The sequence below is a fragment of the Phyllobates terribilis genome, unplaced genomic scaffold (assembly GCF_046119375.1).
Source record: "Phyllobates terribilis strain yellow unplaced genomic scaffold, ASM4611937v1 Scaffold_8__6_contigs__length_399053987, whole genome shotgun sequence".
In the NCBI taxonomy this organism is placed as follows: Eukaryota; Metazoa; Chordata; class Amphibia; order Anura; family Dendrobatidae; genus Phyllobates; species Phyllobates terribilis.
The window spans coordinates 321,762,827-321,784,005 of NW_027362768.1; positions in this window are offsets into that span (position 1 = coordinate 321,762,827).

The following is a 21,179-nucleotide window of genomic DNA, read 5'->3' on the forward strand; positions in this document are numbered from 1 at the left end:
ACAACTGTTGGGTATCCAAGCTAGACACATGGCATGAACTGTCTTTCATTTTCTGTTTCTGATTATAGAGACGAGTGAATATTTCAATATTCGTTTCAGATTACAATGGCCGTTTTTGCAATCTTCGCCAATTTAATTGTCGAATATTCGCCGACCGCCATTGGATTCAATGGGTGCCAAAACTAAATGCATTCACAACACCTTCAAACGGAACCAAAAGCTGCCACAACACATCAATTTAGGGGCAGTCACCAGGAAAAGTGCCATCAATTGACCCAGAGTACAAGTAGTATAATTATTATAGCGCCATTTATTCCATGTGAAAAGAGGTGACTGACTGGTACAAGAGCATAGAGTACCCTGCCCGTGAGGATGCACAAACAGTCTATAAGGGATGGGTGAGGATACAGTAGGTCAGTGTACATCTGGTCATGCAGCGGTATGGTGGTGCGAGGGTTACTGCAGGTTGTAGGCTTGTCGGAAGAGGTGGGTCTTCAGCTTTCTTTTAAAGGTTTCAACAGTAGGCGAGAGTCTGATATGTAGGGGTACAGAGTTCAAGAGTAGAAGGGATGCACAGGAAAAATCTTGTATGTGATAAGTTAAACCCTGAGCCAAAGGGAAGGTATAGTACCTAGTACATCTTGGTAGTTATCAATAGGCTCAAGGGAGAATACATATTAAATAATTGGACTCATGAACATACCCAGCAGTTGGAAATGGATGCCAATGGGACCGTCAACCTGGTGAGAAGATTCCCCATGTCCCCTACGCATGTTTCGCTTGTATAAATGACCGCTTCATCATGGGGGAATATTCTTCCCTTTGGCTCAGGGTTTAACTTATGGACTCATTAGATACTATCAGTATGTACTATGTATAGGAAGGAGGAATGCGAGAGTGTTAGAAGGGAGGTCGCAGAGCAGGAGGTTGCAGTCGTCAAGGCGAGAGATGATGAGGGCGTGCACTAGTGTTTTTTTTGTAGATTCGTGGTTGAGGAATGTGCGGATATGGGAGATTTTTTTTTACTTGGAGTTGGCATCTTCCTCACCCTGATCCTCTTTCCTCCCACCATTCCGAGTGACCTGAGACAACTGATCCCTCACTTGGACACTCCGATGAACTGTTTTGTTCATCTTTCCATTCATAGATTCTTGCCTCTCGCTTGGTCCGCTCGGAAGTGGAAAGAGCTTGGATATGTGGTTTGAAGGAGAGATTAGAGTCCAGGGTTACCCCAAGAGCTGTTCACTTTTCCATCGATAGATTCGGGCCCCTCGCCCGGCCAGCTTCGAGAAGGGCAACAGAAGATCGCATGTAGCGATTTGAGCAGCCATGGTAACCCAAAGGTGACGGTAGAGAAGTGCAATTACTGTTGCAAGTGGTGGATAATGATGAGACAAAATGGACAGAAAGTCAGGAGGAGGACCAGAGTGCGGAAGTGGAAGATGAAGCGGTGGACGATGAAGTCACTGACCCAACCTGGCAAGGGGACACGCAGAGCAAGGACAGCAGCACGCAGGGGGAGGGTGACATAGCACCACAACAGGCAGGAACAAGCAGTGTGGTGGCCACAGACAAAAGGCGGACAACTGCTCCCCAGAACACCAACAAGACGGAAGTTGCCAGTGATGCACCCCCTGGGCTGTGGGGTACTCGGTAGCCGGGCCGGTTGTTGCTAGGGGAGATGTCACAGTGGCAGTGACCTGGTCCGTGACCCAGGGCGGTCAATAAAAGGGGTTATTTACAGGGGATTTATAGTTTTTATATAATGTTCGTGACGCCACCTGTGGTATGCGGCTAAAGGGAGCCGCCACTGTGGAGCAGGTCCACTGGAGCTGTTGTTAATGCAGCAGAGTTGGTTCAGCTCTCCAGAGGTAGAGCTAAGCTCCAGGGCTGTGCTGAGATGTTATGGATGTTGCTGTAGCAGTTGTGGTGCAGTGTAGTGCAGGGGGTGATGACACAGCAATAATTTCACAGAGACAGTGGGGTGCAGTCTTCCGGATTTACTCACAGTTCTCTCTTTGCTCCTGGTTACAACTGCAGATTATAACTTCCCACGTCGTGCTGCGTTCACTGGGCAGGGGTTCAGCAATCCCTCAGGTATTTCAAGAGTGCCTGACAGGACCTCGTTCTATATGCCCTTCTCAGCCGTCTTCCTGCGTTGGCTCTCACCCTTCCTGCCCTGCGCCTCGCAAACAGTGTCCCAAGCCGGTATCCTCAGATCTTTCTGGGCAACCTGGAGTTCCCTGGATCCTATGTGGCTACCTTTTTGGCGATTAATTGCGGATGTGGCAACTGCACCCTGAAAGTACAGAAGCCTCCGTTTCTAGTTGAACTTTGTAATTCTTACTAGCTAGGGGCCGGTCCCCTCTGCCGCTCGATCCCTCCACCACCTGGTAGATTCGGGCGTACGGGTGGCCTCCAGCACTGCCCATACCCCTGGGATCCTTTCTTCACTCCTGGAGCCTTTCTTCCTGCTCCTTTCCTCCTCAGTCTGTCCTGGGCCTCTCTCACTAGGCCCTCCTCCTGAGCAGAGCTCCTGTAGAGCTCCTGCTCCCTTCACTGTTCTCCCAGACTGTCTCACCACTCCCAAGATGGTTTCCCTATTTATACCCTCCCTCTCATGTGCTCCCCTGAACTTCTTCCTCCACCCACACCCACTACATGGTTCCACCCTTCAGCTAGGGACCAGGGACTGTGCTCTCCCTCAGGAGCAATCTCGCCCTGCCCCCCACTGAAGCGGAATGTGTTGGATGCAAGTGTTTGGGTCCCGGGCAGCACTCTATCCTTACCTGAGAGTGAGATACCACACCTCTGGGTGAGATGCAGTACCTCTGTGGCGACTGAACCCGCAGGGGCACCACACCAGTACAGCTGTTAGGTCTTCCCGAGTCTGGTTCTTTTTTAAAGACTGTTCAGATAACCCCAAAAAGGCCATTTGCAACATCTGCCAGGCCAGCATCAGCAAGAGCACAAAAACTACCAGCCTGACCACCACCAGCATGCTCAGGCACATGACAGCATAGCACCCGACTAGCTGGGCCGAACACCAAGGTCCAGAAACAGTATCTGAGGGTGACACCACTGCCTCTTCCGCTCTTGTGCGTGCACGCCAATCCCCTGTCCATGGTGCATGCAAAGATGCCTCCTGCCCTGCACCTGTCATTGCAGACTTGCAACCATCACCGTCCACTTCCTTATCCCTTCACAGCGTTCAGTTGTCCCTACCACAGTCCTTGGAATGCAAGCGCAAGTATGCAGCCAACCACCCACCCACAGGCCGAAATACTAAACTGCCACATTTCTGGACTGCTTGCTTGCACTTGAAATGTTGCCTTTTAGGCTCGTGGAGGCGGAAGCTTTCCACAACCTCATGGCGTCGGTGGGCGGGTGTCCAAGCTCGGTCCCCAGCTACCACTATTTCTCACGGTATCATCTTCGCCTTCCACAAGCGCGGGTCCCAGAACATTACCCAGGCCCTCCCCAGTGCACTTAAGTGGGAAGGACCACCTCACCACAAACTCGTGTACAAGTGAATGTGGCCAGTAACGGTTCATATCACTGACGCATTCCACTGGGTTAATATTGTGGACCCTGGGACGGAACACGTCCTCCCGACGCAGAGAATTACGGGCCATGGGTCAATCAGGGTTGCCCCTACATTCTACAGCTTGTGTACCACCGCCTCCTCTTCAGCCTCAATCTCCATCACTTGATTCATTTTTTCAGGACATATTCCAGATTATTTACTTAAACTTCGTGTGTGCCACTAACAATAAGCAGGACTGTATGTTTAGGCGATAAACTGCACACCGTTGCAAAGTTGTTGAAAGCAGTATCAGAGAACCTGGCGGCGGCTCTGAAGCTAGGCAAGCTCACACATGTACCATGCCTGGCCAATGTGCTCAACTTAGTGGTTCTGCAGTTTCTCAAAATCTACCCGGATCTGCCAGAGCGGCTTGTGAAAGTACGCCGCTTGTGCGCCCATTTCAGAAAGTCAGCTACAGCTTCTGCCGCCCTGGCAGGGCTTCAACAACGTTTGCAGCTTCCAGCTCACTGACTGGTGTGCAATGTGACTATGCGTTGGAAATCAAGGTTGCAGATGTTTGGAATAATTTTGAGCAGCAAAGAGCAGTTGTTGAGTACCAGCTTCAACACGTCCGTGGGCATTCAGGTCAGCCTCCACACATAAGAGCTGATGAGTGGGCATGGATGTCTGACATTGTACTGACGCGCCCCCTGGGCCTGTGTTGTGCAGGGGAACCCGGAACCGGACCTGTTGTAGAATGCTGGGGGGTTGTAGTCTCCGTGTGGCGGTGACCCGGTCCGTGCCCAGGGTGGTCAAACCAGTGGCAGTCTTAATGTATAGCAAATGTCCGACTACGCCACCCGTGGATTGCGGTCAGTGGGGACCGCCGCTGCGCTGCCGACCGCTGAGGCTGATGTTGTTTGCGCAGCTGAGTATGGGATGACTCCCCACGGGAGAAGTATTGCCTCAGGGCAGCTAATGTGGATGATGGTGGTGATGGTGTGAGTGTCCCAGTACTGATGGTGCTGGTGCGGCGAGGAACCACAGAGACGTGCAGTTGCAGATTTCAATGCTTTACTCACAGTTCTTTATCAGGTCACTTGTGCGCAGTTAGGACCGCCCGAGTCATGCAGCGTCCACCAGGTGAGGGACTCGGTCAACTCCCAGGCAATTCCGGAGTGTGGTTCAGAGCTCCCTTCTCTTTCCTTTCTCTGGCCGTCCCCACCAGTGACCCACCTTTGTCCAGCTTCCTCAGGCCTTCTGTTGGCGAAACCTCTCTCCGGTTTCCCTGACCCTATACGGTATGCCTTTCTGGTGGATGTAGTGAGGGGTCGCACCAAGATGTGGTAACAACCTCCGGTCTTTGGCTGAGGAATCTGTTGCCTCCACCAATTTGGGTTCCGGTACCCTGTTCTGCCAACCCTTCACCCTGTATCTCCTCTGGGCATATGGGGTTCCTTCTGTCCTCGTGTCTCTGGGCCTTTCTCTGTGTTCCTTGCTTCCTTTCTCCTCTGTTCCAGTTCCTTTCCTACTTTCCTTTCTGTTCCTTCTTCTCTCTCTCTCTCTCAGGCTCCAGCCTCCTGACAAGGCCTGCCTGCAGAGCAGAGCCCATGCAGGGGCTCTGCTTCCTGTCTTCTCCTCAGACTGTCTCCACTAAACTGAACCCTGATCTAAGATGGTGCCCACCTTTTATACCTCCTTCTGACACCCGAGCCCAGGTGACTTGCAACCAATGGGCTCCTGCCTATGCCCAGAGACCCACCCCTATCTGCTCCTACACCACTGGGTTTTCCTTTCCCCGCCCCACTCCAGCCAGGGACAGAAGCTGTCGTGCCTGCACTTCTGTGGGAGCACCGTTGAGCTGTCCCTCGGAAATGGTGTGTGTGTGGTGCATGCAGCTAAACGAGTCCTGGTCCACACTCCATCCTTACCCGGGAGTGGAATATCACACCTCTGGTCTGAGGTGCAATACCCCTGTAGCAGCCGAGCCCTCAGGGTGCAACAGTGCCATCCTGCAAAACTTTGAGGATTCCACCAAGATGGTGAGTGGAGATGACGCCATAATTAGTGTGACCATCCCGCTTCTCTGTCTACTGAAATGCTCGCTGCCGCCAATTAAAGAGGAGGCATTGCAGGCGGAGCAAGGAACTATACAGGGTGATGCCCATCTTCATCTCATCTCAACGCAGATTGGGTGATAATGAGGAGGCAGAGGAGGAAGGAAGAGAACATAGACAGTCGTACTCTTGGTGAGAACAGGAAAGTCTTGGCTGTTGGCAGTCTGGCACACCAGGCAGACTTTATGTTCCCCTGCCTTTACCAAGACCATCGCGTTTTACGCATTTTGGGCATTACAGAAAACTGGCAAGGCATGAGAGAATTCTTAGAGATGGAGGTGTGAGGTTCTGATTAAAAAGGATGTCAGTCTTAGATCAGTTGCAGAACGGAGGGCATAGGAGGGGTGATACACAGAAATGAGGGATGAGATATAGGCCGGTGCAGAACTGTGGTCAGCTTGGGTGAGAGAGATGAGTTTGTATTGTATTCTGTAGTGGTTGTTTAACCTAACCAGTGCAATGACTGGCACAGGGTAGAGGTGTCGGTGAAGCGGCTTGATAGAAATACAACCCTGGCTGCTGCATTCAGAAGGACTTGGAGATGAGACAGTTTGTTTAGAGGAGAGTTGCAGTAGTGAATAAGAGCGACAGTAAGAGTTTTTGCAGTATCAAAAGTGAGAAAAGGTTGAATTGCGGAGATGTTTTTAAGGTGCAGGTGACATGAGCGAGTGAGTGATTTTCCACGTTGAATAAAGGAAAGTTGTGTGTCAAATATGACTCCAAGACAGCAGGCGTGCCGAGTGGGAGTTATGGTGGCACCACCTAAAGGAAATTGCAAAGTCAGGTATAGGTAGGTTAGTAGAGGTAGAAAACCAAAGGAGTTAATTTTTGGAGATATTAAGTTCAGGCTCTTGTTGAAGAATAACAAAAAAAAATTCCCGTCTGACAACAATGGCGGCAGAGGTCACAGTCAGACAATTCATAGGACAACCAACGAGTACAAGCGAGGGAGACACGAACAAGATGCGGCAGAGGCAGGAGAACGCTGTCAAAGGTCTGAGAAAACTGTCTCAGCGCTCAGGCCATGATACACGGGGTATTCTGACAAGGAGGGAAAAGTTTTGGAAGGTGCTGAAGGACTACCTTGGCGACCATACCAGCATCCTCCATGATTCATGATTCCTCTCTGTCTCTGTGCCTTACAACTGTTGGGTATCCAAGCTAGACACATGGCATGAACTGTCTTTCATTTTCTGTTTCTGATTATAGAGACGAGTGAATATTTCAATATTCGTTTCAGATTACAATGGCCGTTTTTGCAATCTTCGCCAATTTAATTGTCGAATATTCGCCGACCGCCATTGGATTCAATGGGTGCCAAAACTAAATGCATTCACAACACCTTCAAACGGAACCAAAAGCTGCCACAACACATCAATTTAGGGGCAGACACCAGGAAAAGTGCCATCAATTGACCCAGAGTACAAGTAGTATAATTATTATAGCGCCATTTATTCCATGTGAAAAGAGGTGACTGACTGGTACAAGAGCATAGAGTACCCTGCCCGTGAGGATGCACAAACAGTCTATAAGGGATGGGTGAGGATACAGTAGGTCAGTGTACATCTGGTCATGCAGCGGTATGGTGGTGCGAGGGTTACTGCAGGTTGTAGGCTTGTCGGAAGAGGTGGGTCTTCAGCTTTCTTTTAAAGGTTTCAACAGTAGGCGAGAGTCTGATATGTAGGGGTACAGAGTTCAAGAGTAGAAGGGATGCACAGGAAAAATCTTGTATGTGATAAGTTAAACCCTGAGCCAAAGGGAAGGTATAGTACCTAGTACATCTTGGTAGTTATCAATAGGCTCAAGGGAGAATACATATTAAATAATTGGACTCATGAACATACCCAGCAGTTGGAAATGGATGCCAATGGGACCGTCAACCTGGTGAGAAGATTCCCCATGTCCCCTACGCATGTTTCGCTTGTATAAATGACCGCTTCATCATGGGGGAATATTCTTCCCTTTGGCTCAGGGTTTAACTTATGGACTCATTAGATACTATCAGTATGTACTATGTATAGGAATGCCCTTGTGGCATAGTCACTATTCATGATACCACATTGTAATTGGCGCCACTGGCTACTCACAGCTTGAGGTCTGTGTTGACCACTCTTTTGTGCATAAATGTTATATGGGTGTTTTTTGTTACTGATTTTAATCTTTATATGTAATAAAATTTGAATAATCGTTCTAAGCTATTGAAGGCTCCATTTTTCTCCTTGTTATAATACATGCAATAACAGTATAGGAGACACACTCCTTAATAATGGGAAGGACAATTCAAATAGATTCTATATTCTCAAATATTAACTGTCTTATTGGAAATTCTTTTACAAGTGAGGTATCGCAGTATGGATGGCGTATTACACCAATCCAGCCAGGTATTATTGCCTTATACTGCGTGCTGCTGGTGCTGCCCAAAATAATGTAAAATCTATTCTATTCCCTATTGATAACGCTGTTAGATGCATTTACAATAGGGACAGGTACTGCTAGGTTATATCATCACAAGCTACAGATGAGTGTTCATTCTGGTTGCATAAATGTCTTCCACAGTCCATAACTTTATTTTTGTTTACTTTTATTTCTTTGGCCTTATTTACAAGTCACCCTGGAAAGAATGTTTCTTAACTTTTTTTCCATTTTAGCTTGTTTTTTGTATGTTTTTTTTTGTCAGTCCGTAAAAGTGGCGTAATACTCTGACAACATTGTTCACAGATATGCTATTTGTCAGCAGCCAACTGTGAATAGGTTTGAACCCACAACTGCAATACTTTAAATGGAGTTATTGGATCCAGTTGGATGATCCAATATCTCCTGGAGGATTTATCTTCCAGCCACGGGGCGACTGCAGCTGTTTTTCTTCATGCCTTTATAGGAGTTGTGCCTGTCACAACTCCATCAGGTAAGTGTAACCAGCACTCTCTTACTCTCCCTCCATAGGGTATCACCCTATTGTGTGCTCTGTTCCCCACATTTATATCTACTTTAAATGGAGTGTAATATTTGACACTCTCACAAAAATTGCTGTATTATTAGGGCTGTCATATGGGATAACGTCTGATGGCCACGGTTTCAGGCAGTCGCCTAATAGTATGGTATTTGTCAGCAACCAAGTGTCAATTGGTTTAAAAAACATATGTATTATTACGGCAGTCATATGGATCACGTGCGTCTGATCATTGAAAAAAGTTCCTCTGCTTCCACAATACAGTAATGTGAATATAACTAAAAAAAATTGGCTGTATTCTGTAAACAAGCAAATGGAGCTGTAAAATGGTGTACACTGACACAATGCTACAAACTGTAAATGGAGGAAAATATTTTCCACGTTCACTACAAATGGCTGAATTTTGTACGCAGTTATATGTGATAAGGAGAACCATGGTTTTAAAAAACGGACTTGTAGTTTACTAATACTATTCTTCACAGCGACCTTGTGTGAATAGCTTGACCGACACACTGCAACAAAATGTAAATGGAGGCCAAAAATGGCAGAATTTGGAACACAGTTATATATGATACGTCTGACGGAGAGCCACGATTATAAAAAGCAGGCCTGTACCTTACTAATACTATTCTTCTCAGCGACCTAGTGTGAATAGCTTCACTGACACACTGCAACAAAATGTAAATGGAGGCTAATATTTTCCACGTTCACTACAAATTTCTGGATTTTTATCACTGTAATATGGAAAAGATCTGGCTGTATTCTGCAGTGCTAACAAGCAAATGGAGCAGAAAAATTGTGTAATCGATTGCTTTTTTAGCAAATAATCAGGATTAATATAAAAAAAAAATAGCCCTGGCCCCTGATACCTGGAGCTATGCCTCCAAAAATATCTGTAATAGCAGGATCAGTCAGAACGTGCAATGGACTCTCTTGTGCTGTATCATGCACTGCAGTCTGTCACATACCCTGCCTGCTTTGCTTTTTAAGCAAATAACCAGGATTAAGATTAAAAAAAATTAGCCCTGGCCCCTGATATCTGAGGCTATGTCTACAAATATATGTCACAGCAGCAGACAGAATGTGCAATGGATCTTCTTGCACTATATGCACTTCAGTCTGCCACATACCCTGCCTGCCTGCCTAAAATATATGCAGCTGGATTAGTCCTCAGAAGGACTGTTAGTTGAGATGGATATATAGATATGCTGTGGAATACTTTTACTAACTATAAACAAGCAAACCTCTCCCTGACTCAGCAGCACCTCTCTCTACTCTGCCTGTTTCCGTGGTAGACTGTGACGAGCATGGCGGCTGATAATGCTGTGCAGCCAGCCAATCACTGTAATGCCCACAACCAACATGGCTACGGCATTACAGTGCATGGCAGACAATCCCTGCATGTTCATTGGCTCTCTAAAGACAAATATGCAGGGTGGGGACCCAAGCTCCCGCCCGAGCAACCTGGAAATACTCGCTGAGCGCTGAGCTTGTCGAGCACCGTGATGCTCGGGCGGGCACGTCCACTCATCGCTAGTCTTCACTAAAGGGGCGTTGTTTACAGGATCCTCTGGGGCGTGTCTTTAGGCTGCTCTGCATAATTAGTCTTTGAGTTATGCCTTCTTGATAAAGACCATACAAAGGAGGACTAAATAAAAAGGCCCATGTTCCTGGAATGAATGGCAGATTTAAAAAAAATGGAATACTGCGGGGAGCAGCGGGAACAAAATAAGAGCAAATACCTAATATTACATTTTTTCTTTTAAACGTTTTTCTGATTATAGATTTAAATTTAAAGTGAACATGTCGCCAGGTTTTCCCATTATAAAGTAGGGCCAGCACCTATAAGCCCGCCTTTACAGCATTTTAGCATGTTGTATGTATGTCCTCAATTCCCTATGTAAGGCACAAAAAACACCTTTTATTATACTCACAGACGTCCCGGTCTAGTCCGATGGGCGCCTCAGGACTTGATCTGGTGCCTTCTCTCTTCTTACGATTGTCATTTTCCTTCCCTGCTTTATGTGGATGACGCGTCCTACATCATCCACAGAGTATCCCGATCACTCTCCTGCGCAGGCGCACTTCTTTCTGCCCTGCTGAGGGCATAGTAAAGTACTGTAGTGCCTATGCGCCAGGAAAGGCCAAAGAGTGACGATGACCTGTCAGTAAAGCCGGCGCATGTGCACTACAGGACTTTGCTCTGCCCTCAACAGCGCAGAAAGAAGTGCGCCTGCACAGGAGCATGATGGGGGACACTGTGTCGGGGAAGTAGGACGCGGCAGAGTTTAGTTTTTTGTACTTTGCACAAGCAGGGTACAGCTTCCCCTTTTTTGGGTTGTTCACTTTGTTTATATAGCTTTCCACGGGCAGGTGTCTGAACAGTCGGGATCCAGATCCTACTCTAACCTTATATTTTTACGTTTGCCAATACCACGTGAGGTTAGGCACCGTCCCGATTGGGGTCACCTTGTTGTGGTGGGGTGCTTTTTATTTTTTTGTTTTTTATCAAAACAGTGTTAACTAAGTACTCTATGTTATTTACATGTACTATTGCTATTTATTTACTTACTACAGAGTATTTGCTCATTTTGTTTTTATCTTAGGTTTTTCTTCTTGTGTGAGTAGCGAGTCCGCACTATCAATTTGTTTTACCAAATTTACTAGGGTGTTTAATAAGTCTGTACGCTTACACATATTTGTAGAGAATTTCCCATTACAAGAACAACAAGTAAAAATATCTCGATGTTGGTTGGGAGCCAAGACGGCATCTAAGCCTTCAGATGATCATTTGCCTTCATTCCCACTCAAGCTAAATGACTGTACCTCACTGCTCCACTAGACACTTCAGCTGATATAATGCATTGTGGCTGGATTGCATGCTAATTTCCTGGCTTTTGCAGATTTGGGAGAAAATATATCTAATTTTTATAGCCTGTGACATTAGCACACTTTTTCATTCTTTATGTGCCTGCAGTAAAACAGACACAAGGTTCTTATTGTGAAATTTGTGACTGTGGAATTGAATTAGATGCACCCTGGACACTTGGGCGGTGATAGAAAAAAAGGTCATTGCTGAACAGGGCAGACTTAAAGATAACTGGAAATACTCAGGAGGAAATTCAACACCATTCAACTAGTCTTGGCTTTTGGCCATGACGTAAATGTCTGAATTTACCGATGTGCCATTTCCTTCTTTTCCTTTTTATTATATTGAATTAATTTTTAGTGTATTGGGTTGGATTTTGCAGTAAATTAAATAGATTATCCCCACATTTAAAGTATAGAACCTTGCACAACTTTTATGATCTTCCCTCTCGTAAATGACTTTCTATGAAAAGTTGGAAACCAGATTGTAACCTATGCTGTTCTAGAAGGGTTTGGATACAGTCTATATACAATGCTGCACAATATGTTGCTTACATAATAAACCAAGCATCGTATATATTAAATAATTATTACTCTTTTTTATTTTAATTTTTGCTTCTTTTTTTTCGGTTTCTGCAGTCATTTATCAGCAGGGAATCTGCTAAAAACATATACATATTTTCATATGATAATTAAAGGCCATAGAACACTTGTTTTGGATAGTTGTGAAGGAGGTTACTTTTTAACTCCAGATTTGGAGATTTTATGCATCCCCAATTTTCCCAAAGTACTATAAAATAAAAATTACCTTCTCAATAACTTGCCCTTACTATTAGAGTTCCAAAAAATATATATATAAGGTGTAATAGTACAAGTAATCAGGACATATATTAATCAAAACATGTTAGGGCTCACCCACCAAAAACCAACGCGCGTTTCACTGATGCTTCATCAGGGACTCTTACACCTTATATTATTTTTTATTATTTTGGGTCTTTAAAGTCCACAAAAAAGTCATAGTAAAAGTAATAATCACGACATACTGTATATTAATCAAAACATTTTAGTGCTCACTTACCAAAAACCTGATGCACTATAAGGGACTATTGCACCTTATATATATATATTTTTTTGGAGACTGTAATAGTGTTGGCACCTTAATTAATATTTCCATATCTTGCTTATATATGTTTTTTGATTCTCCATGTGCCTGTTTATCTCTTGAATACACCTTCCTGCATACCTATTTCTCATAGTTTTGGAATTAACCATCATTTTATACATATTTATCTTTGATAGGCGTCAAGTTGCATACATCTTTTGCTTAGCTATCACATTGCATTCTTCTCATTTTTAGGATGATTTTTCTCTCTTTATGTCTCAATGTCTCACCCACTTTTCATCTCTGTGTTTGTTATATTGGATATTTATTTTCCCTTCTTTTAAATATTTAACATTATCAATAAACATTTATTCCATTTATATTTAATTTTGTCCTAGTACATTTCTTCTTTTTTGTATTTAAAACATTTGGTAAAAGTTACAATATTATCTTTGAGCTTGCAACGATCCGTTGTAATGTATTGTTTACTTTATAATGGACATATTATAATACATTAGATACTGTATGAAAATTAATGCATCCATTGATATATAAACTAAAGTGAATGTAACATTTCATCCAGTAATTTAACCTTCATTCTTTCTTTTTTATTATGGATTTCCGCACTCATAAACTTCAATATCTTCAAACAAGTGACCGCAAATGAAACTTTTGATTTGAAATAAGTTAATTAATTTAATTATTAAAATGCCAGATATACCAGGAAAAAGCTGAAATATAATATTTGCAAAGTATGGAAGCACATCTGACAGCAAAGTTTCACCTACCTGTTCCTTGCCAATTGGGGGATCCTCGGGTTTCTTCTAGTGACTAGTGTTGAGCCACCCACGTAGTGTTCGAGTTCTGTTCGGTTCGTCGAACACCCGTGTGTTCGCCGAACTGTTCGTCGAACTGTTCGTCGAACACCTTCGAACACCGTTAAAACCAATGGCAGGCAAACAAAAACACATAGAAACACATAGAAAACACCTTCAAAGGTGTCCAAAAGCTGACAAACTGCTCAGAAGACACAACTAACACATGGAAAAGTGACAAGTACATATAGTCATGCGAAAAGAAAAGAGGTGGAGGAGTAAAAGGAGGGGGAGACACAAATATAGGCATGTCATGCCCTTCTAAAATCCAAAAAGTGAGAAGCCGACACGTTCAGTCCGCTCCTGCCCGTGCCACCTCCGTGTCGCCGGGTTTGTGCCAGAGCCGCGGTGAACCCTGACGGCCAGCCCCCCTCTCCCAATACTGGTGCCTGTCCGCTGGTGGGTCGAGCGAGCCCCCCTGTGGTGGAGGCAGCTCTAAGCTTTTTAATTTAAATTGTCTCTCTAATTTGAATGAATACACTTTAAATCCATTTACAAGGATCTATTGGAGGGCAAGTCTCATGCCAGCAGCCGCGTAATTCCAGCTCCAGTAGCGTCCACTAAAGCTGCTGCAGTTAAAAAGCTTTTATAAGGATCGAGCTCGGCTGTCCACCGCAAGGCATCCTACTGCCAGTCCCAGCCCCTATGCCTTGGGGTGCCTCCTGATGCTCTTCACTGAGTATCCCGTGGTCCCGAAGCATTTCCTTTGAAAAAATTAAGTGTCCAAACTACAGGTGGTGTAGCTTGCTTAACAGCCGGGATAATCCGCTGACTAGCAGACACTGCTACTAGGCACAAAGTATTTCCTGGGCTAGATGCAGTTAAAAGTTTGTAATTAGATACTCTCGTTGGATGCTGAGAAAGCATTCCATAGAGTCTCCTGGCACGCCATATATGATTCTCTTAAAAAGCTTGGGGTAGGGGTCTAGGAGACCCTTTTATAGCCAAAATCACGGCCCTGTATCACAATACGTCACCTAGGCTGAAGATAAATGGAACTGTAGCACCCTGAGGGCTCGGTTGCTACAGAGGTATTGCACCTCACCCAGAGGTGTGATATCTCACTCTCAGGTAAGGATGGAGTGTGGATCAGGACCCGACACCTGCATGCATTACACCACATTGCCGTGGGGCAGGGCGACCAATATGCCTCTGAGATGGGCACGACAGTCCCTGTCCCTGGCTGGAGTGGGGGGAGGGAACACTGAGGAAGGGGAACCCTGTAGTGCAGGAGCAGGGAGGAAGCAGTTCCTGGGTGCATTGAGAAGGGAGTATAAAAGGTGGGCACCATCTTAGTTCAGTGCAGAGAAGTCTGAGCAGAAGTGGCAGGGAGCAGGGGCTCTGCATGAGCTCTGCTCCAGAGGCGGGCCTAGTAACAGAGGCCCAGGCCTGGAAGAGGGAGAAGGAAGGAAGAGGAGCGGAGAAGGCTCCAGGAACGAGGAATGAAGGGATCCCAGGGGTGCGGACGGGCGAGTCAGGCCAAAGGGGGAGACCGGTCCCCGAAACTAGTGGAGGCAGGAAACGACCCTCAGCTAGAAACCGGAGGCTCTGACATTTTATGTGGCGCAGCCCCTCGCTACACCCGCTAGGAAGGCACCACATAGAGTCAGGGAAACTGGCGCCAAGTTTACCAAGAGGAGGCCCAAGGCAGCCGGACAGAAGGGTTGGTAAGAAAGGCCAGACAAAGGACACACAAAGGGGGTCCTGTGAAGCGCTCCAAAGTTATCTGGGAGTTGTCTGAGCCCCTCACCTGGTGAGCACAGTACGACGTGGGCAGCCGTTACCTGCAGACGTGGTCTGGATAATAAGAACTGTGAGTAAAGGCCCTGGACTGCATCACTGACTCCGTGTCGTTACTGCTGCTGCCCTGCACCATCACCCCCATCCTCCGCATACACTGCCCTGAGGCTATACTCCTCCCGTGGGGAGTTATGCTACGCTCTGCTGCACCCACAACACCAGCCTCAGCGGTCTGCCCTGCAGCGGCGGTTCACTCTGACCGCAATCCACGGGTGGCGTAGTCGGACATTTAAACATCAAAACCACATAAATAGTTCCGCCACTGGTTTGACCACCCTGAGCCACGGAACCGGGTCGCCGCCACGAAGACTACAACCACCAGCATCCACCAAAAAGGGTCCGGCTCCGGGTGTCCCAAGGCCCAGGGGGTGCATCAGAACATTTTCATCACCTTTCACAATCACCAATGGGACAAGGCAGGGATGTCCTCTGTCCCCTCTCTTATACATCCTAGTGACGGAGCACCTGCTCTCATCAATTCGCCATAACCCCAATATTAGGTGGATTGAGGTGGGAGGCACCGAGTACAAGTGCTCTCTATTTGCTGATGATGTCCTAGTATATATCACTCAATCACATATATCCATCCATGCTGTTATGGCTGAAATAGATTACTTTGTTACATGGTCAAATTTTAAAATCAATGCAGCGAAGTCTGAGGCCCTCGATGTCTCCCTCCCCAAATCCATATAGGATTCCATCCAGTCCAACTTTCCCTTTGCCTGGCCCTCACATGGTATCAAATACTTAGGAATTCCTATTCATAGAGACCTCTCCCATCTATGTTATCTTAATTTTGGGCCCTTTATTGAACAACTCCATACAGACTACGGTTGGCAAGTTAGAACTGTAAGATTCACTACGTGAACCACTGGTGTTTTGTGGAAAAGCACATGTACACTGTGTTCCAAATTATTATGCAAAAAGTGTTTAGGAGTGATAAGGGAAGAATTTGTTTGTTTGTCAGTTAAACTCATTGATGGTGATGTGTGTCAGGGCTCTTTATATCACTGTAAGCAATTGCAGACACCTGTGCTAATTAGTTTGGCAGGTGTGTCCAATGAAAGGCAAGACTACTTAAGAAGGCTGTCTCACATTATTAAGCAGCCTACTTTTCTGCCAAAATGGGAAAGAAAAAGGATGTGTCGGCTGCTGAGAAGCAACAAATTGTGGAGTGTTTAGGTCAAGGCATGACTACAATCAACATTGTGCGATGATCAGGATGAAGTGTCTTGGCAATCAAGAAGTATGTAGCTGATTCACAGTACACACATGTGCATGCTGATAAGGGCAAATTGAGGACTCTTTCCTACAGGTAATTACGTCAGGTTAAAAGAGCAGCGGCAAAAAAGCCTTGTCATAGCAGCAGACAAGTTTTTGAAGCTGCTGGTGCCTCCAACGTCCCCCGAACAACAAGATGCAGGGTCCTTCAGAGGTTTGCAGCTGTGCATACGCCATCCTGTCGACCTCCTCTATCCACTTCACACAAGCAGAAATGGCTCCAGTGGGCTAAACATTACATGAAGACTGATTTCAAAACTGTTTTGTTCACGGATGAGTGCCGTGCAGCGCTCGATGGTCCAGATGGATGGAGTGGAGGATGGCTGGTTGATGGACACCCCACGCAAACACGGCTACAGCACCAACAAGGAGGAGGTGGAGTAATGTTTTGGGCTGGAATCATGGGGAGAGAGATTGTCGGCCCCTTTAGGATCCCTGAAGGCGCTAAAGATGAACTCCATAATGTATGTGGATTTTCTCAAACAGCACTTCCTGCCATGGTTCAAGAAGAAGAACCGTGTATTTCACAGCAAGATCATTTTTTTTGCATGATAATGCACCATCTCATGCTGCACATAAAACATCTGCATCTCTGGCTGATATGGGCATAAAAGGGGACAAACTTATGGTGTGACCCCCATGCTCCCCTGACCTCTACCCCATTCAGAACCTCTGGAGCATCATCAAAAGGAGTGTCTATGATGGCGGGAGGCAGCTCACATCTAAGCAACACCTCTGGGAGGGTATTCTGTCCTCATGCAAAACAATTGAAGCAGAAACCATCCAAAACCTGACAAATTCAATGGACGAGAGAGTTCAGAAGCTCCTTTCGAACAAGGGGTCCTATGTGAAAATGTAACATCACCTAGAATAAAGTTTTGAGTTGAAAACTGTTTGATTTCAGTTTCTAATAACCTGCTAATGCTTATAATTTCAAAAATGACCATTTTTTTGGTCTTTATTAAAATGAAAAGGTTGATCGAAAAGTTTGGGGGATCTAAGAGTGTGGCAACCCAGTAGTCATGATTACTTCGCATTCTGACAATATGAGGGTCATGTTGCAGGTAGTGCAGCAAGAAGGCACTTATGTGTCCTTGCGCATCTCGGAGCCCCAAAATTATTTTCCGGCTAGATGCAGCTAAAAATTATTATTAATTTTAAATCTGGTGGAGCTTAGTATAGATGGCCTAATAGGATCAGTGCTGCACACTGCTACAAAGCCCAAATTATTTTCCAGCCAAGATACAGATAAACATGATTAGTCATTTTAAATCTGGTGGAGCTTATTATAGATGGCCTAATAGAATCAGTGCTGCACACTGCTACAAAGCCCAAATTATTTTCCAGCCAAGATACAGATAAACATGATTAGTAATTTGAAAGCTTAAAACGGTTGGTAGGGTGATTTTAACCAATCATCAAGCTTTTACTCTCCCCAGGATGACACAGGGGTAGAAAAGTCGTTTCGGATCCATGATTTGTTCATCTTTATGAACGTGAGTCTGTCTACATTATCAGTGGAGAGCCGCGTGCGCTTATCTGTCAGCACACCACCAGCAGCGCTGAACACACGTTCAGACAGAACGCTGGCTGCGGGGCATGACAAGATCTCCAAGGCGTAAGTGGCTAGCTCCGGCCATTTATCTAGATTGGAAGCCCAAAAAGAGCAAGGGTCCAGTGACACAGTCATGGCTTCAATGTTTACTTGGAGATACTCCTGTACCATCGTCTCTAGGCGTTGACTATGTGTCAGACTTCTTGTCTCCTGTGGCCTTGCAAAGGATGGGCTAAAAAAGTGGTGAAATGATTCCACAAAATTGATGTTACCAGCAGATACTGTGGTTCTGTTACGGTATGAGTGCTGAACACTTGACGGTCCCACGGTTGGCAAGTTGGAACTGTGAGATTCACTACGTGCACCACTGGTGTTTTGTGGAAAAGCACATGTAAGATTCTGCAACAGTCTCTGCTGATACTCCTGCATGCGTGCATCCCTTTCTATGGCAGGAATAATTTCGGCAAATTTACTTTTGTACCGGGGATCTAACAGTGTGGCAACCCAGTAGTCAGGATTATTTCTAATTCTCACAATTCGAGGGTCATGTTGCAGGTAGTGCAGCAAGAAGACACTCATGTGTGTTGCGCATCCAGGAGCACCAAGTCCCTGTTGTGTTGGTGGCGAGGTAACAATCATGCTTCCTTCCTCTGTCCTCTCCCCCCAACCTCGCACAACAGAAATGTGATCAAGGTCTCCCTCATCTGATGAGTCTTCCATCAGTTCGTCCTCCACTTCTTCCTGGGCTCCTGCACCTTCCTCACTAGTTTGGCTGCTACCATACGCCCTGGTAAAACCATCTCCCCCACCCTCACATGCCTGCCGCCTTGGTGCTGCCGACCGTCTGGACCTTGCAGATGTTAGCCCTTCCGCATACAACTCCTCCTCCTCTACTTCCTCCACCTCCTCTTGTGCCACCACCTGACTCCGAATTCTGTTTAACATGTGCTCCAGCATGTAAATCACCGGAATAGTCATGCTGATAATGGCATCGTCAGCACTAAACATCTTCGTCGCCATTTCAAAACTGTGCAGAAGGGTGCATAGGTTTGCCCCACCTCTGGATCTCGTTGGCCCAGGCTATACGTCAGAACGTATTGCACCAGGGCTTGTCGGTGCTGCCACAGTCGCTGCAACATGTGCAGAGTTGAATTCCACCGGGTAGGAACATCGCATTTTAGCCGGTGAAGTGGCAGGCCCAACGACTTCTGTAGAGATGTAAGTCGCTGAGCTGCGGGATGCGAACGGCGGAAGTGAGCACACAGAGACCGTGCCCTCTGCAGAAGGCCATCTAGTCTGGGATAGTGGGCTAAAAATTGCTGGACAACCAGGTTCAACACGTGAGCCATACAAGGCACGTGTGTGACATTGCCCCGGAGAAGGGCCGCACCCAGGTTTGCAGCATTGTCGCATACGGCCTTCCCTGGTTTCAGGTCCAGTGGAGACAACCATTCATGAAATTGGTTCTCCAGAGCTGACCACAACTCCTCAGCTGTGTGACTCACATTTCCCAGACATTTCAAAGTAAAAACCGCCTGATGACGTTGAGCCCTACTGCCAGCATAATAAGGAGGTGTGCAGGATCCCTTCTGCGCAGTTAGAAAGCTTGTGGCATGACCAGACAGGCTTTGGGTGCAGGTGGAAGACCGAGAGGAGGTTGAGGAGGCAGAAGCAGTGGAGGAACTTTGACATAAAGAGGATTGACGCACAACTCGTGGGGGCGGCAAGACTTGGACAGCAGCCCCTTGTCCTGCTGTCACCATAGTTATCCAGTGCCCAGTCAGCGACATGTAATGCCCCTGTCCATGCCTACTCGTCCAAGTGTCTGTGGTGAAATGCACCCTGTCACACACAGAGTTTCTCAAAGAAGCGGTGATGTTGTGTGCGACATGCTGGTGGAGCGCAGGCACACCTTTCTTTGAGAAGTAGTGCCGACTGGGCATCTGGTACTGGGGCACTGCGACGGACATAAGGTCTCGAAAATCCTCTGTGTCCACCAGGCGGAAAGGCGGCATTTCTGTAGCCAAGAGCTTGCAGATGGTGAAATTCAACCTCTTAGCTTTCTCAGCTAAGCTAGGAGGAAATGGTCTTTTACTTGTCCACATCTGAGGGACCGAGGGCTGGCTATTGTGCTTAGACGGGGTTGATAAGGGTGTCCCCGGCAAACTGCCGGTCTGTGAAGAAGATGCAGGCGGACATGTTAGGTTGCCTTGATCCAAAGGTGGTGCTATCGATGTCGGACAGCGCTCAACACCAGCTGGTGTTACCACCTCCAAAGAAAATGATGACCTGCCAATCACGCTGGCTGTTGCGGGTAAAGAGGTGGCAGGTCTGCGCCCTAAAACAGGTGTGACTGCTGTCCCCCCAGTCACAGAGGATGAAGAGGCCGCGGATGCACAAGATATGGCAGACGGTGGTTGGCCCGGCCGGCTAGGCCGCATTGTAGCACACTGAGCTTCCCACTGCAACTTATGCTTCATGTCCATGTGCCGGTTCATGCATGAAGTACTCAAACTATGTATTTTTTGGCCTCTACTTAGCTTTTGCTGACAAATGTTACAGATAACACGAGTTGGGTCATCTTTATCGATCTGAAAAAATGCCCAGGCTATGCAAGGCTTAGCACCCATGCGACCTGAAGAGCCACCACGACTTCTGGTGAGAGGCAGAGTTGTGTTTGAGGATGCAGTTGTTGACGTGCTTCCAGTACTACGTCTCTGTCCAGGAAGGCGCAACCTGACCTCGTCGTCACTAGCATCTTCCTCCACCTCCTCTGCTGACCTCATCTCTTGGCTGACTGTGGGTTGACAGTAAGTGGGCTCTCCAACCTCATCATCATCACCCTGTGCGTTATCACACCCGTCGTCCTCAGAGCCAACCTGTTCCTGCCCTGACAAAAAACTAAAGTTGTCGCTCCAATCAGGTATTTGAGTCTCATCATCGTCTTCCTCATTGTCTCCACCAACAGGAGTTACAGTTTGGGAATGAGGGTCTACATTATGGTCAGAACCTTCTGCGTCTGGTCCTGGATCCGACTCATAAAGATTCTGGGCATCAGTGCAGATCATTTCCTCGTCTAGATTCACAGAAGCGCTGGAGTCGACC